The following is an 18046-nucleotide window of genomic DNA, read 5'->3' as shown; positions in this document are numbered from 1 at the left end:
TCCCTTACATCGTGGTTCGCGTGGACACCGAGATGTGAAACAACTCCTGCGCCATTTCCTTCCCTCAAAATTAAATTTTCAATTTGCAATGCGGCGAAAGAGGCGGTAGCTGTGGCTTTCTCCGTTGCTAGTTTTGAGCAAACATCTGTCACCGAAGCCATCCGTGAATGCCTAGAGAGCAAGTTCTGCCGAGCAGTGCAGTGCAAAACGCCGACGATAGCGCAGTGTGTAAAGGAGATACGTAGACTGGCTCAAACCTGTGATTTCGGTTCTTTTCTCGACGATGCGCTTTGCGACAGCTTTGCGGCATGCGGGGAATCGACAATCAGAGACAGTTGTTCGTAGAAGGCAAGCACTTAACATTTTAGAAGGTAGTAGACCGTGCTTTGGCCTCCGAAGCCACAGTGAACCATGCAGCAACAGCTCAAAGCTTATTAGAGAGCGGTAACCAAGTTCACTGAATATATGGTGAAAAGGAAAATAATTACGCTTGTAGACGGTGAAAGCCCCATTAATGGTATCGCTGTTGTTCTGTCAAGCATGACGCACACGCATGTCCACAAGTAAGGGCTACTTGCTTCGAATGCGCCCGCTAAGGGCACAAACTCAAGATGTGCATAGCAAGAACAGAATCGAAAAGACGGAATCAGTGTATGCGCGCTCTTGAGTGCAGCGCTCAGCCCGACCTAACGGAGCTGAACAGTGTCGGCATGTATCGAAAGTCGCCGATAATGGTAGACTTTAATGGGGAAGCAACTGCCGTGCAAATGGAGCTTGACACTGGAGCAGTAGTATCGGTCATGTCGCATCATCAGACTAAAGTGTACTTTCCCGGTATCCGTATGCAGCGAATAAAGATGCAACTGAAGACGTACACGGGGGAGACTGTAACGCCTTTTGGCGTAATAAATGTGCTGGTCTGCCACAGCAACCAAGAGGCGCTACTGCCGCTGTACATTCTATCGCAAAACGGGACACCACTTCTAAGCCGGAACTGGCTACAGCACATCGGGCTGGATTGGACAGGCATTCAAGGCCGTTGCAAGGTGTCCGCTACGCCAGGCACTCTTCAGGCAGCATTAGAAACACTGCTGCGAAAAACGTAGACCTGTTCAAGGATGAGCTAAGAACCATACAGGGAGAGCGTGCAAGCCTCTTGCTCAAGAATGGCAAGTTCCCCGTTTCTGAAAGCACGGAGTGTACCTTTCGCTCTTGTGGAAAGGGTAGAGGCCGAACTACAAAAACTAGAGACGTTGAGAATCGTTTCTGGCGTCGGCAGTAGATAGTACGCGACGCTATTTTTTCCCCGTAGTCAATTAGAACTTGAACGGGTCAATTAGAATTTGTTGCGATTACGAACTCACGCCGAAGCCGATCTTAGATTTGGAGACGTACCCGCTTCCAAAACTGGATGAGCATTTTGCAGCGTTTGCGGGAGGTCAGCAGTTCTCGAAAATTGATCTAAATGGGACTTTTCAGCAAGTCGAGATCGACGATGAATCGAAATCCTACCTGACTTTGAACACACAAAAAAGCTCTTATGTGCTTAACCGTTTGCCTGTCAGCATAGCCTCAGCACCCGCCATATTTCAGAAGATCATGAACAATGCCCCGAAGGGTCTTGACGGAGTTTCTACATCGATGGCATAAACGTCAACGGTATAACGAAAGAGGATCTGGGAAATTTGGAGGCGGTACTGAAAGATTGTGAGAGAGAGGTAGAGTTCAGAATAAAGGAGGATAAATGCGAATTTTTCAAACACAAGCTACTGTATTTGGGGCATGTCAATAGCAGGCACGGAGTTGAACCGGCTGCGGACAAGCTATTGCAAAGGCTCCGCGTCCTACGGATAAGGAGCAGTTCCGTTCTCGCCTTGTCTTGATAAACTACTACGGCAAGATTGTTCCCAACCTAGCAGGAGTTGTTTTCCTCTCAACAGATTGCTACGGCTCGATGCCACCTGTGCCTGGAATGACGAGTGCGAAGCCGCTTTCTCGGACATCAGGAAGCTGCTGTCACAGCCGCCGGTTCTTACGCACTACAACCCAGTACACCACTGTATTGTAGTGTGACGCATCGGCATACGGTATAGGAGCTGTAATCTCTCATGTGCTGGTGAACGGTGAGTGCCATCCGGTGGCGTACGCATCCCGCATATTATATTGAGCAGATGTCAATTATAGTCAGTTGGAAAAAGAGGCACTAGCTGAAATTGTCGGCTTGAAAGGCTTCCACAACTACCTTTTTGGGCGTCCGTTTGTTTTTTGTTACGGACCTAAAACCCTTGCAGCAACACTCAAAACTGGGCTGTAATTCTGTCTACTTCAAATTGTACCTTGTAGTATAAACCGTCGTCTCAAAACGCTGATGCAGATTACTTATGTCGATTGCATTTGCCAAGCGAAAGTGAAGAGTGCTCGGATAAGCAAGTTTATCTCCTGAGCATGCAGTCCCAGCCAATTTACTATAGTGAGGCGGCACGTGAAACTTTCCGAAATACGCTTTTGACGCAAGTCATGCAACACGTAATGAACGGTTGGCCTGAGCACGTCGTGAGTGCAGAAATTAGGCCATTCTTCCACAGACGCTGTCAGCTTCCTGCACAACTAGAATGCCTCATTCTGGGAATGCGTGTTGTTTTTACTCAAAAATAATAGCCTCAAATGCTCGATGAATTGCACCAGGGCATCCTGGCATTTTTGAACGAAATAGCACGCAGCTACGTGTGGTGCCCAAAAACCGATCGGCACATTGTAACTCATGTGCTTTCGTAAAATCCCCCTAACTCAACGCACAATGTCTTGCCCAGCTGCTTTGCACCAGTGGGCACGGTCAACAGAGAAATGGGAGCATCTGCAGGTCGATTTGGCAGGACCTTGCAAGGGTGCCATGTTCTTGTTTGTGGTCGAGGCTCACTCCAAGTGGCCTGAGGTGTGCCAGATGCGTGACACACCCGCAGAAACCACAGTAAACCGTCTCCACGAAATTTTCTGCAGGATTCGTTACCCTGAAGTGGCGGTCTCTGATAATAGGCCGCAATTCATTTCGGTTGTTTTTTTCAACGATCTTAAAGGCATTGGCAAATAGTACGTAAGGATATCAGCCTACCATCCCAGCAGTAATGGATAAGCTGAACGGTTTGTCCAAACCTGAAAGCAGGATTACATAAAGGTATCGCCGCAGACCTAAGCAGCTTACGTTGGGGGGAGTTTTTGTTGTCTTACAGGAACACTCCACGCACAACCACAGAAGAGGCGCCGGCGAATCTTCTGCTACAGAGACGGCTGCGCTCCCGACTGGACGCAGTCAAGCCGTCGCTGCAGTGGTATGTTTCGACCAGGCAGTTCGCCCACACAGTGCGTCGCAAGAAGCGCACACGCGCATTTACTGTTGGTGATAGTGTTCATGGTGCGAAACTTCACACGCGGTGAAAAGCGGTTTCCTCCTTTCGTGATAGCGCGAACTGGGCAGTTTCGTACAGACTGCGAGTGGAAACCGATCAAGGCGTGTTTGTTTTTAATCGTCATCAGAAACACATGATTCAGGCTACGAGCATAGACTCGGGCTCTGCGCCTGAACAGCATGATGATTCCGAGCAGCTTCATTCGGTGAATACGGAGGTGCAGCAAGATTCACTCGTTCTGCCAGCCACGACAGAGCGGCGCTATCCTGAAGTGACTGGCGCCCTCCGGGCCCCTATGTGCCATGAACTACGATGTTTGTGTTTCATTTGCCTCCACCCGAATCAAGATAAGAACGGGGAAGTGTAGTGGCGGCGAACAGACTGATAGCGACACACGCGCTACTGGGGTACGCCCCTTTGATAAGGGCTCATATACCGCGGCGCCGAACGCCGTAGGAGAATGCTGCCCCGTAATGTTCTTTCTTTTCGGGCTTTACTTCTTTAAAACATTTCACCACCACCGCCACCGTCAGAGCACTTCGTCCTAGCTTACTGACGGCGGTCCCGTTCTGATGACGCTCGCCAGTAACTTTGTTAGACGGCATAAAGGAGTTCCTTCAGCGCACTTCGCCAACATCGTGGTTCTTGCTTGAACGGAAGACTTGCACAATTACACGGTTAGAAAAAAATTATTTACATGTGTACACATTCCAAGGTTACTGGATACAATGACATTCAGAAGTAGAGAAGACGCTAAGTATGCAAGAAGAACCAATTAAAGAGGTACCATAAGCGAATTTGAGTAACTAACAGGAATTGCTCGTGGGCGATGCAAAACAGGATAGCATACCTATTGACACAAGAGTGAAACAGCAATTATCTGACCCAGAAAAAAAAACTATATTAGCTCAGCTAATCCAGGATATACAAAGCGAAAGATGTCGGCGTTCGCTGTGTTCATTAGTGTTGGCGTTGACAATGTTCTAGACGGCGATGGCTTTGAGGAAAAGGAAAGGCGCATAACTGGCTCCCTAGATATGCGGACGCCTTATTCGCGTTTTGGTACATGTGGCTGTAATGGGAGAGCGAGATGTGGCCAGAATGCATTAGCGCTGCATGCCACCTCCCTGGATGGTAGGGAGGGCACGCTGCCTATCCAGTGTGCGGAACGCAACCAAAGCAGGCTTTTGCAGTCGAACACGAAGCCAAGTATATAGAAGCGAGATTGAGGTCTCCACTCAGCAACGGAGCCGGTTTTCGCCTTTCCTTCCGTGAAAATGAACGTCCCTTGCATAGTTGCCGTGAGGTCTGGCCTCTTGATGTCTCCAACGCCAGTGCCCTGCATAAAGCACTGCTGCACACTGTGGCACGCGACGTTGTCATGCGCCGCGTTCACAGCGCATTTGTCGGCCGCCCTTGTGACGGACACAACAGTATCCCGTTCACAGCGCAGCGCTGACTTTGCGAGACAGAGTGCTAAGACAGAGTAGCTTGTGCAGCTGGTATCGATATAGACGATCTTGGCCCCTAACGATGCCAAGGAGGACGCCGCTTCGAATTGTTCCTCCGGACGCCACTAGAGCGGCGCGCATTACAATAATTTCATTACTCCTTCGACTGCCGTCACCACTACGTGACATCTGGTGGAGGTGCGGGGTGGTATTCCATGTTCCGGACGCCTCCTTCAAGTCGTGACGCCAGCCCTCAGCGCTTCGCACCTGAAGACGAGCCAGCAACTCAGCGAGCCAGCCGACGTCTCCAGGGAGAGGAGCCTGAGTTCGGGACTCTGCCGGACCACACCAGACAGCGAAAGGACGCCGCTACAAACACCACTACTTCGCCAAAGATGTCGACTCCGATCATGCTGCAGCAGCCGCGAGTGCCGCCAACATTCAATGAATCCCTAGGCGAAGACCCCGAAGAATGGTTGGACCAATATGAGCGCGTGGCATCATTCAACATTTGGAATGATACGGCAAAACTCCTGCACGTCTTTTTCGCGCTGGAGGGTTCAGCACGCATGTGGTATAAAAACCACGAGTCTTCCCTAACGACATGGAAGCGATTCAAAAAGAAACTCTTGAAGGTATTATACCCAGTGTCGTGAGGAAAGAAAGAGCCGAACGACTCCTCGAGTCCAGGATCCAGCTCCCGAATAAGCCCGTCCGCGATTTCGCGGAAGAAATGAAGCGCATCTTTTGCCGCACCGACCGCGGGATGGCCGAGGAAGAGAAAGTTATGTTTTTAATGCGCGCCGTATAGGAACAACTCTTTGGCAGCCTCGTCCGCCAGCCGCCAAGAACCGTCGACGAATTCATGCAAGAACCCTGTACGATCGAGAAGACCATCGACGTCCGGCCGCGGCAGTACAACCGCCCTTCTTCTGTCTGTGCGATGTGTCCAGACACGACGACCACCACCAGTTACAACTTGCGGGAAGTTATCCCCGAAATCGTCCACGAGAAGCTACGCTGATTACTGCCATCCTCCCCACAGCCGTAAGAAGCGACTCTCATGGACGTGGTACGGGAACAAGTGCAACAGGCACTTGGCACCCACACTTGCACTTGGCGGCCACAGAACACCAGGCCATGACCTACGCCGCTGCAGTACGCACTCCTCAGCCCCAACGGCAATCCCTGCGTCCTCTCCGACATAAACTAGTTCCCGAACGCCGCCTCCCTGCCCCCGCCCGCCCAGCCAATGAGCGACGCTCACGCCATAGGAAATGCGACGCCTGGAGGACTTCCGACAACCGGCTGTTGTGCTTCATTGCGGTGAGGCTGGCCATATTCTTCGGCACTGCCCGTACCGACGTATCGGTCTTCGAGGATTTGCCGTTAACGCCGCACGAACACGCTTCTGACAACGTCCGCAGGAAATCGATGAGTAGCTGCGTCAAGAGGAGTACAAGCCGAACCGCCTTTCGCGCTCACCATCGCCGTCAACCTCGCGATTTGCGTTGCCACGCCGCAGCTACGCAGCCGCGGTACAAGGAAGGTCTCCCAGCCCCCGTAGGAGAAACTAAAGACAGCAACCTCTGGAGGTGAGGTTGCTCACGAGCAAAACGCCGAAGATCCTCCACCGAACACTCCCGATGAAGACGCTGCACCCGGTGCGCCACATGAAGACCCTACACTCGCTGCACCGCGCCGCACAAAATGACAACCCTGACCACGACGCGAACTGCATTCAAAACGACGCTGCCACACAGAAAAGCTTCGACGACACGCCCCACCCGCGATTCGCATACTTGACGAAGCCGTGACTCGACGCCGAAGCCGAATTGCAATGCAAGAGCCAGGACATCTGACTTAGAAGTGACTATCGACGGCAGGAGAGTTACCGCTCTTGTCGACACAGGAGCCGAATACTCGGTGATGAATGGAACATTCGTTGCACAGCTGAGGAAAGTCCTTCCTGCTTGGGACGGCCTTCAAATTTGCACAGCAGGGGGTCACCTCATTACACCATCAGGGCGATGCACAGCACGACTGACTGTCAAAGGACATACCTATCCTGCACCCTTTGTTGTGCTACCGCAATGCTCCCGCGAAGTGATCTTGGGCATAGATTTCCTTAATGAACATCAGGCGATAATCGACCTGCGATCCAAGCTGATCACGCTTTCGATGGATGAGGCCATCCCTTCGATGAAAACTCTGGAAAATCACGTTGCCCTGAGCGTCCTGGAGGAAGAAGTGAGCGTGCCACCTCGTTCAAGCGTCATCGTGAACGTAGGCGCCACGAAAGCCATTAACGCTGAAGCAATCATCTAGGGGAACATGCAGTTGCTTCTAGACTGAGGAATCAGCATTTCAAGAGGCATCGCACATTTCCGCAATGGCCAGGTTGAAGTACTGCTGACTGACTTCAACGAAGAATACCGGCACATTAACAGAGGAACGACGATTACTTTGTTCGACGAAATATCCGACGTACGAGACTCCTTCGCCCTCTCCGACCCATCCGCAGAAGATTCGCCAGACCAAGAGAACTCGTCCACTTTCGACATAAACCCAGCCCTGCCCCGGAACAGGCAAGACCAGATCCGCAATCTGCTTCGAAGCTACAGCGTGTGTTTTTCTTCATCGCCGAAGGTGCGACAAACGCCGATTGCCAAGCATCGCATTATAACAGGCCAGCACGCCCGACGTCTCCGCCAAAGCCCCTACCATGTGTCGCCGCGAGAACGACAAGCCATCCGAGATCAAGTGGAAGAAATGCTTAGCGATGACGACGTCCAGCCTTCAAACAGCCCATGGGCGGCACCGGTTGTTTTAGTGAGAAAGAAAGACGGCGCACTTCGATTCTGCGTTGAATACCGTCACTTGAACAACATAACTTCCGTTGTTCCGGAATGTTCTGTAGTAACTTAGCACGCTTCATCTCGAATGTTCGCTATCAGCTTTAAATTGAGCACGGCCGACAGCGGCGGGCATTCTGTTCGACGACCGCCGGGCACGCTTGTCGCTTCGCCGCCGCCGAGTGATTCAGTCCATTTTGGGCGCAAGTCAGCCCAATAAAGTTTTCTTTTAGAAGACCGTTGCCTGTCTTCATCGCTCATTCGACTGCCGTCACCACTACGTAACATTGGAACGACGTCGACTTTTTGACATGCCCATGTAATGTGATGTAGGAGAGGTTTTTCATGGCACCACGGACACTTGTTTTCGTGAAGTGTGGGGTGGATTTTATAAGTGTGTTTAGGTTTGGATATGACCCCGTTTGTAGTTGTCTCCATGTGACATATCTTCTTTGTTTAATTAAGGATTTGTGCGGTGGTGGGCACCGTATCCTGCTGCTTTTGTAGTTTTTTAGCATGGCCGAGCTTTCCTGAGCTACTCGCAGGGACTCTTCAAGGTCGTTAACGTTGGTTGCTCGGTAGTTATTATATCCTCGAGCTGTCCTGTCCGCCTGTTGGTGTCCTGCCACCCACGTGTGTCCCGGTACCGCGATGATCTTATGTTTGATCGTCTCTGCCTCTGTCGGTTGTTTCTTGCAGTCTACAGAGTGAAGTATGCGGAGCCCTCTGTGACAGACTCTGCCGCAAAGATAGTTGCGGCCGGCTGCTTGTGAGTCAGTAAGAATTGTCATTTACCGGCCAATCCGATAGCCCTCCGCTACCGCTAGAGTGACGGCCGCCTTTTGAGCCTGGGGTATCGTGCAGTTTTGCAATTCGGCGCTGATAAACCCGTGTAATTCTGAATTCACTACAGTTTCCACTGCGTTATTGCTGTCTTGTCCTCTGGTCATGGCCTATGTGGCAGCGTCCACGTACACTGTTGTATCCTGAGATGCGTGTGTTTTCTGTAAGCGGTCGGCCCTTGCCTCTCTGCAGTCCTTGTAGAGGATGGGGTCCATATTTCATGGTATAGGTGCCGCCCTGAGCGTGCTGCGGTGCTCATCGGGGATCGTTTCTGTTCTCAATATTTCCCGAATTTGCTCGGCTGCCTCTAGAAGATCCCATGTGGTAGAAATTATTCCGGAGACCTCTACTGCGGCACCTCTTTCTTCCTTTCTTCTTTCAGTCCCTCCTTTATTCCTACCCTTACGGCGTTGTTCCGTTGTGCACAGGAAACAAGTGAGACATTTACTGCTTCGCTTCTTTTCCTCAAAAATCAATTTTCAATTTGCTGTGCCGAAGGTCCTGAATTATCGTTTAGTTTTCCCTTGAGTACGCCTGCGAATCCGCTTACTCTCTATACCCTTATTTCCAGTCGACATCAATATGTGTAGCGCTTGTTTACTCGTACAAGACAAACATCACCGTTGTACGCAATTTTGTTGGGTCTTTTGGACGGAAACATCGGATTTTTTTTATATTCCTTGCGTTGAAGCTCGTGAAACTAATGTTGGCTCCTACAGCAGGTGGGATTCTGGTCAATGGGGAAACCTGCCTCAGAATATATTTATTTATTTCAGTTACCCTCCTGGGCCAGGGGTCAATATAAAGGGGAGTGGTACAGTATAAAAGAAAAAGAAAGAACAGGCAAAACTGAATACAGGAGTGAACCGGGGATTATTCTCGTCTTAAAAGCACTCGGTAACGCGAGATAACGAAAATACTAACATCGCAAGGGAAAAATAGCTAATATGTGGCATGACTGGTTAGTGTTTGCCAGTAATAAAGGAGAAGAAAGTAGAACACAATATGAAAACACACAATAATATAACTGAAAGCTTGCAAACTAAAGCAGCTAGAATAAAGAAACTTCTATGCGTTATAATGCAAGCATAGGTTTTTCCTGAATACTTCGATATTGTTTGTAATCACCAGCGTGGTAGGCTGTTGCTAAGTCGACTCCCAGGTTGCCGTCAAGGTAGACTCGTTGCGTTGATACATGTTGTGTCTGATTTCGAAGGAGCGAGGCACGCACGTGCCGTTTCGTCAGGTATTTCGTCATAAATATTGACCAATATCTGCGCCCAGTTTTTGTGAGGTGCAGACGCATGTGAAAAGAAAAAAACACATTTTTTTTCCAAAAGGAGACCTTTGATAGCATTTGGAAACCAAACTAGTGGGGAATGGAGAAAGCGAGAACGTAAAGCTATATTTTCTGCTTATAGCTCGGCCTTTCTTTACGCATAAATCCTGCTGGAATAAATCTTGTCTACTTGTGGGCTGTAGTTTGTTGGCCGTTCTGAAAGTTATATTAATACCAGTAAAGAATTCCCAAGCGATTTGACTATCTACTTCGACTCCCAAGTTGCCGTTAAGTTTCCGTGCTCGATACAAATTCAGCCTTTTCTTTGTGGTGGTGAAAGCTACATCATTTCTACAACGCTTGCCGGTACCGAGAACTGACGCAGCACTAGCAAGCCGACATACCCAGAGATTCTTCATATTTCAGGGCTTAGGAAGCTTTCTTGCGCTTTTTGGAGTACCAGAACCAGAAAGCACAACTATATAATTGCATGCACCTTTTGTTTATATCTAAACAAATGAGGTGTGACTAATTCTAGCGCTGTTAATGTTTGCGCTTAGCGTTTCATAAATCTGATTCTAAGCCAAATTGCAACTACATACTTTTGAAGCGTGGAGAAATTCTGACTTCCGTTAGCCAGACGCATAAAAGCCATGTGACGAAGGAAATGTAGACATAAGTGTACGTTTTCTTCGTCACTTATGGCTTTTTGATTTACTTAAAAAAAAATAGCAAGCGAAAACGTGCTTCCAGGTTTTTGTCAGGGATTTTGCGAATGTGCTAATAGCGCAAATACACGACCTCATTTCTATGTCGAATTCATGACCATGGCGCTTTTTAACAAAATACGGTCGGCATTAAGCATTTACTTTTGTAGTTGGAAACAATATAATGTAGCACTTTTTTGATACAGAATTAAAAGGGACTAATGCTCCTAAAGAAAAATTTGAAAGAAAATCGCATGCTTTATTTTAAATGGCCATCAAAGTTACCTTTCCTTTCGAATTTCTGGAATTCCAGATTATTTGAACCCCTATATACAAAGTAACCTGACCATTGAAGTACAAGTTTTATGCAATGGTAGCAAAAAGAACAGATTAATATTGAGAATAAATGTGAGCCTCAATTTCTTGCGCATTCTTGTCGCATTAGTGTCTCAAAGACTCACGTTTTTGGAATTGATTACTTTTTGAACAATGTTTAACTGCGGCTGTGGTGCTGAAATATTTGAAGCACCAGGAGATATTTTCCCACTGCTTCGAATAGATAAATTTGGATACATTTAAAGTCTTTCCACGAAATTTAATTTTATTTTCAGCGTGGATCCAAACTAGCGATTCTGCGAATTAGCAAAGGCGACGTTTTCCACTGCATCAGGTGTGCAATTTTTTTTCTGAAAAAAGTAACTGCAGCGTTTCGAGCAGAACTACAAGTACGAGTTCTTCGTGTCGACCCGTTTTCCCACCACATATAAAAGTTTCACTGAATACAGAAGATGGTCGTAAACTTTTATTGCCGTTCTTATCTGAACATCCCCTTGATATATTGTCGCGTGGTAGCCGTATGGGCATGTCTGCATTTTGTCACGGACACTGCGTTATGGGAACAATGAATAACTGCGCAAAAAGGACGAGAGAAGGTCGTACCAACTAGCCTCTCACCGCATTCTTCTAGATTACACTGTTTGCGCTAGATATTCAACCATGTCGCCAGAGTTTCTCATTCTGACTCTTCCACTATCCCTCTGTCTGTCCATCCTTGGTTCACTGTTGCCTAGCGTTGTTTATTAAAATATAATTCTCCGGGCAAACCCCCCCCCCCCCCCCCCCCCTCATTTCACCCTTCCTCCTACTATTGATTTTATCTGTTTCTTGACCTTTTTTCTACGATCGGCATCGAAGTACACTGAGTAGTATGACGTGTACGAAAATTATCACGATCATCTGCTCGCCCACGAATAAGGTTTCGCGTTGGTAAGCCAAGAGTAGATTCCTGTTGAGCAGGCGTAAACGTAAAGGCATGACAGGTGCTAATCTCGCACCCAGCTTAAAGATAAATTGGGCCCCAAAGAATCAAACACACATGTGGGGCCTCTATGGCTGCCCCTATCAGAAAAGAAACGACAGGGAATGGCACATTGAGCGCAAGGAAATGGACATGTCGGCAAAACGTAAAGTAAATCGTTCTCGCTTTCTTCGTCCGACAGAAAAAGAAAAGACAAGTACAAAGAAACCGACCATCACCGGTGCAGTGCGAGCGGCAGAGACGATAGGTACCACAGGAATATGGTGTTTTAAAGTTCGCTGGCAGCACGTTAAACCCGAACAACGACGCGCAAAGTTATCATTCGAGGCATAGAAGCCTTTGACGTGCTTTTCGCGAGTTACATTCAGTCGCATTTTGTAACTTCGCGAACAGCTAGTTATGATCGCAGACAGACCTTATTTGCAGCCTAAGCTGATTGTTCTCTACTCGAGTGATTACGTGAAACAAATTTCCGTGCAACACTTGTTGCAGAGGGAGCACAAAGACAGCAGAAATATCGTTAGAATGACTTTTATTATCTTCAAGTCTGGAACGAATCAAGACCTACAGCGTGAGGTGTGAAAACATTATAATTAAACCTAGTCAACATAAGGTCGGATGGTCCGAGCGTTGCGTCTCCTGTGGGTGCGTCAATGATTCGAAACCATGTCTGAAGAAGAATCTTGGGTATTAAGGACAGAAACGTCAGCACATTTCATTTTATTTCACTTAAAGGAGTGGGGTATTACACAGGGGTGGAAACTATCAGGAAAACATTCTTATGATGGTACATGTTTTTTGCATTTTCAATGAACTTGGATGAGCAGGTCATGATGGCAATGTTGCTTGGACTGACTGACTAAAAATATAATTTTCAAAATATATACAGGGAGTGAGTGGAGTGGTCCTTAAGGGGCCGTTCTTTACAAACGCAAGGTGGGCTGCTCATTATAGGAGCCCATTGGCGGTAGCTGCTGCTTGGGCGCGCCCGACCAGGGCCTCCTGCCTCGCCAGGTCAGAGCAACCGAGCAGAGCCGCCTCCAAGTCCTTCCGGGTGGCGTTGGGGATAGGGGTAAGATGCGGGGCTGATTGGCATGCCCACACCATGTGGTAAATGTCCAAAGACTGTTCCTTACAGTGCGGGCGCTCCGCTATGCATGCCTGGTCGAAATGTTTGATTACTGCCGGGAATCATGAACTGGTGGGCGAGTTGGTCAGACATAGTTCTTGTAAACCAGCTCAACGGCTCGAAGCCAGCGCTGTGTTTTGTCCCTTTCTGTTTGGCTTCGAGCCGTTGCGCTGGTTTACAAGAACTACTGCCGGGAACCGCAGTGATTTAGTATAAAGGCGAAGGTGTAAGCATTCCTCCACCTTTCGTGAGGCTCTTGCAGGGCTTAGGAAAGATTGCATCGCCGAATTGGTAATATTGGATGATTTTCTTGAAGGTAAAAGCCCGATTAGGGCAGGAGTCCGCATCGGGGAGAGGCGAGGGCGATGCCCGGAGAGTGAGCGCGCAGGCAGCGGCGTCGGCCGCTTCGTTGCCCTTGAGACCCGCGTGCGCGGGAGTCCATGTACGATGGTACGTGTTTTTTACATTTTCAATGAGCTTGGGTGAGCATGTCATGATGGTTATGTTGCTTGCAAGACCGGCCCAGTCTGCAGCTGTGCGGGAAAAATGAAAATTGGTTGTTGGTGAAAGAAAATGGCACAGTATCTGTCTCACTCATCGGCGGACACCTAAGCCGCGCCGTAAGCGAAGGGATAAAGGAGGGAGGTAAAGAAGAAAGGAAGAAAGAGGTGCCGTAGTGAAGAGCTCCGGAATAATTTCGACCACTTGGGAATCTTTAACGTGCACGCATCGCACAGCACACGGGCGCCCTACCATTCCGCCTCCAACGAAAGGCAGCCGCCGCGGTCGGGTTCGAACCTGGGAACTCCGGTTCAGTGGCCGAGCGCCCTAACCACTGAGCTACTGCGGCAGGGGCAGCTCTGCGGGAAAAGAAGAATTGGCAAAAGTGATAGTGCGTGAGCGTGGAGGGGCAACATTATTGGTGATATGGGTGCTGGGGGAGGAAGTATATAAGGCGCTGTTGAAGGTTTTGTGAAATAAAGATAGGCTGGAAGTGCGATCACACAGGGATAAGTGCGATAGACCAGATGCGGTTTTTAAGGCACAAACGAAATAAGAATACGATGCATGAATGAACGGGGCAGCGCGATTTTGAATGGATTCGATAGAACAAATTAGATTACATCTGATAGGTGATGTGCATTTCCTATCTCCATTTTATACTCGCCTACAGTAATGCTATTAGTCTTTTCCTGACAGAGGGTTTAAGGAATGGTTTTGAGTTGACAGCAAATATCTCAGTAATATGAACACGGTGAGCGACAAATACATTCAATTATGATATGTTTGTTGGTCGGATGTAAAGACTACTTGAATTCAATTTGCTCGGATTGGCATTTGTGAGTGCAGAAAGCAACATCCAGTCGACGTTTATAATCTGTGTTTGATATATGTATATATATTGGAAACGAATATATGGGAGACTGCATGAACATGTTTCGCAAAGAAATACGAGGAAAAGGTTGTGAGTCATGAGGTTATTTTTATTAAAAACTGCTACATTTCCACTCTTTATTAGTGCGAATTAATTTGTTTAACGATGGAATGGTGTCGCAGTCTTGTAAGCCTTTCTGCGACAAACCTTTTTGTAAGCTCGAAGATGGTACGACAAAAATGTGTCCTCTAGAAGGCTAATCTTATTCACAAGGCTGAGTGACACAGGTTTCAAAGTTTTATCTGCATGTGAATCGTTTTTGCATTTGTCAAAAATACAAAAGCCCGCTAAGTTCCTTGCGTTTTGACATTTCGAAGAGGTGGAGAAAGTGGTCAAAGTTGAGAAAAAGCTGTTGCATTTATTATTCCAGACCATTTGAGCGGCACTCAGGTATAGCAGGTTTCTTTCATTATGCAACGTAAACATACTACAGGCGGACTACAGGCCTCAAAGGCGAAGCGGTAAATGTCCGCGAACGAAGCTCCCGCAGCTAGAGACATCGACCGACGTCATGACATAATGGTTAATACCCTTGAACGTGGTTAATGTTCTTGCACTTGCCAGTTATCTTGGATGTCACGCTAGCATGTGCAAATGGGTTAACCATGACTTCACGGAAATACGTCGACACCAAAGGCTGGAGGGCCTCCTTCCAAGGCCATTTGCCACTACGTTCTTGACTTGTATCTGACATTGTCTTCTGCCGCCGCTTCAATATAGATACATGGCGGGAAAAGTTTGCATTACATACATGCATCCACGTCGTCATACAGATGCACTATGAGCTATCATTTTACTTTGAACAGCTGCGCAGCAGTCAAGAGAGAAAGTTCAAGCGTTCAATTAACGACGGAAATGTAAACTACCTGCGACAGCAGCCAGAACCGGGAAGTGCCATGACAGCCCTCCCCCTTTGTCACCTTACCCTATCTCTCATCTTCCCTAAGAGGGCAGCAGGAAAGTAACTAGAATATATGAAGAGCACTTTGGCCTCGTTCTGTTTTACTTTTATTGACGTTGAGTTCGCTCCAAACGCCTACGGGTACCAATATAGACATCGCCCTCCACGAACCACGTTCCCTGTCCGGTGAGGGCACAACTGCAGTACCAGGCCCATCTGCGCATGTGCAGAGGCGGCGCGTGATCCGCGGTAAGCGCTAGCGATGATGATATCCACTATAAAGTTCTCCAATGCTCCGCGAAGCATGCGTCTTTCCCCGAAGGCTGGAAGTACAAACCAAAAACAAAAAACAGAAAAAGAGGAAAAGGAATCTGACCGCGAAATTTCACTTTCTGTCGGAAGAGGACTTGCACATGAACTCATGCGTGCTATGTTGCAGCCAGCGGCATGGCATCCGCCTTTAGGTCGTAGTCGGGGCCGACAAGCGGAAGAGAAAAGATCGCGTAAATTTCTGCGGTCATCCTGCCATACAAGTAGGCCGCTAAAATCGCTGTGCAAGCGCATATCTCCTCGTATTGTGTCGCTTAGTCATGACACGTCCCAATGTTTCTAGCCAAGCCCTCCGCCAAGCAAACAGAGCGCCGGTGGAAGAGAAATGGATTAGACAAATGATGAGGTTTTTTTTCGTCTTCCTTGCCACTATGTGCACGCCAATATGACTGATGTGCAAGCGCACGTGCATCATACCGCCATTTCACATCCTGTTATTTCTCTGAGTCATGAAACGCACGCAATAGCACGTCCTTTGCCCGGCGTGAAGGTTCGAGTTTAGAAAGCCAAAGAGCAGGTCCAGAACTTGAAGCGAGAAATGCTCATAAAGCTGCAACTACTTGCACCAAGAGGCAATGCTGAACCTGAATAAAGTCCTTTTCATAGCCATTTTTATCTGTCTTATAGAAGCAACACTGTCTGACATACTCGCATTTATTAGAGTGTAACATTGTTACGTAGCCCGAAGTCTAGGCAGGCACAAGGACGACCGGAGCACAGCGCACAGATCACAGCGAATACCGAGCGGATTGCGCGCACACACCAGGCATTTCCTTCACGTTGTCTTTTCAGAGATTATTCGTTGCGATATGCAGCATTGCTCGCAGTTTACTTCTACACAGTGTCCATGCACCTGTCATCTTCACTAGTGAAGCAACGCTGGATGAGGTGCCTTCGATGCTGGGTGCCCAAAAGTGAATCACGTTGATGCAAATCCGCACGTGCATCTTCAGGCTCTGGCGCAACGTCATTAGGGATAGGATCTCGCAATGTGCAAGCAACGTTATGCAGTGCTGCAATGCTGTTATTATTGCAGCTGACCCCTCCGTCAGAGTTTCCAGTTTTGTCCTCAGGGAAGCAAAACGTCTCTTCCAGACCCCACAAGCCCGCTCAATATAATTTCTTGTTCTGATATGACTCCTGTTGCACCTGCAAAGAACATGACAAAATATGACCTTGCAAGTGTTTCACATCACTTCAGAAAAGTCAATTCTTCCTTACCTTTTCTGAGTCGGAGTTCCCGGGTTCGAACCCGACCGCGGCGGCTGCGTTTTCATGGAGGAAAAACGCTAAGGCGCCCGTGTGCTGTGCGATGTCAGTGCACGTTAAAGATCCCCAGGTGGTCGAAATTATTCCGGAGCCCTCCACTACGGCACCTCTTCTTCCTTTCTTCTTTCACTCCCGCCTTTATCCCTTCCCTTACGGCGCGGTTCAGGTGTCCAACGATATATGAGACAGACACTGCGCCATTTCCTTTCCCCCAAAGCCAATTATTCCTTACCTTTTCTCTGAAGTTGTTCCAGGGTTCCTCAAAGCAGTCATCAAGAAGGGCGAACAAGCGTATCCTTGGTCGCCAAGGAGAATGCCATTCACTGCCTGCTGCTCGTACATGACTGACACTCTGCTGTTATAAAAAATTCGACTGTCATGGGCAGAGCCTGGCCAGCTTGCCACCACGTCGAAAAATTGGAGTTCGGGCCGCGAGACCACCTGTAAAAGCAAAAAAAAAATGATTGCAGACAGTGGCATGTTGATTGACGCATACTTTATGTGCACAGATTCCATGTACAGTCATCCACATACTTGTCTAGAGCACTGAACCGGCTCGGCCTTCTCTGCATTGGTGGCATTTCCCGCTGCTTGACAGGCTTGACAAAGCTTTCTGAGGCACGATTTGGTACCCATTGAAATGCACATGCCCTCTGTATAAGTATGTGGTCGAAATATTTACAAATGTAATGCCACAAGTTGACAGCAATTTTCCCTACAACTTTTTTCTCTGCATTTGCGGCATTTGCCGCTGCTTGATGGGCTTGACGAAGCTTTCTGAGGCACGATTTGGTACCCATTGAAATGCACATGCACTCTGTATAAGTATATGGTCGAAATATTTACAAATGTAATGCCACAAGTTAACAGCAATTTACCTTGCAACTTTTTTCTCTGCATTTGTGGCATTTGCTGCTGTTGATGGGCTTCTTTCTGAGGCACGATTTGGTACCCATTGAAATGCACATGCACTGTGGATAAGTATGTGGTCGAAATATATACAGATGTAGTGCCACAGATGTGGTGCATGTACGCAGGTAATGAGAAATTTCGCAGCCGAAACTGTACAGCAACAGCCATAAGCCTACAGATGCTCTTCTGAACTTTTTTGCACGTTGGCAAAAA

The sequence above is a fragment of the Amblyomma americanum genome, chromosome 4 (genome assembly GCF_052857255.1).
Source record: "Amblyomma americanum isolate KBUSLIRL-KWMA chromosome 4, ASM5285725v1, whole genome shotgun sequence".
Classification (NCBI taxonomy): Eukaryota; Metazoa; Arthropoda; class Arachnida; order Ixodida; family Ixodidae; genus Amblyomma; species Amblyomma americanum.
Note: the sequence above shows the minus strand (reverse complement) of the source record.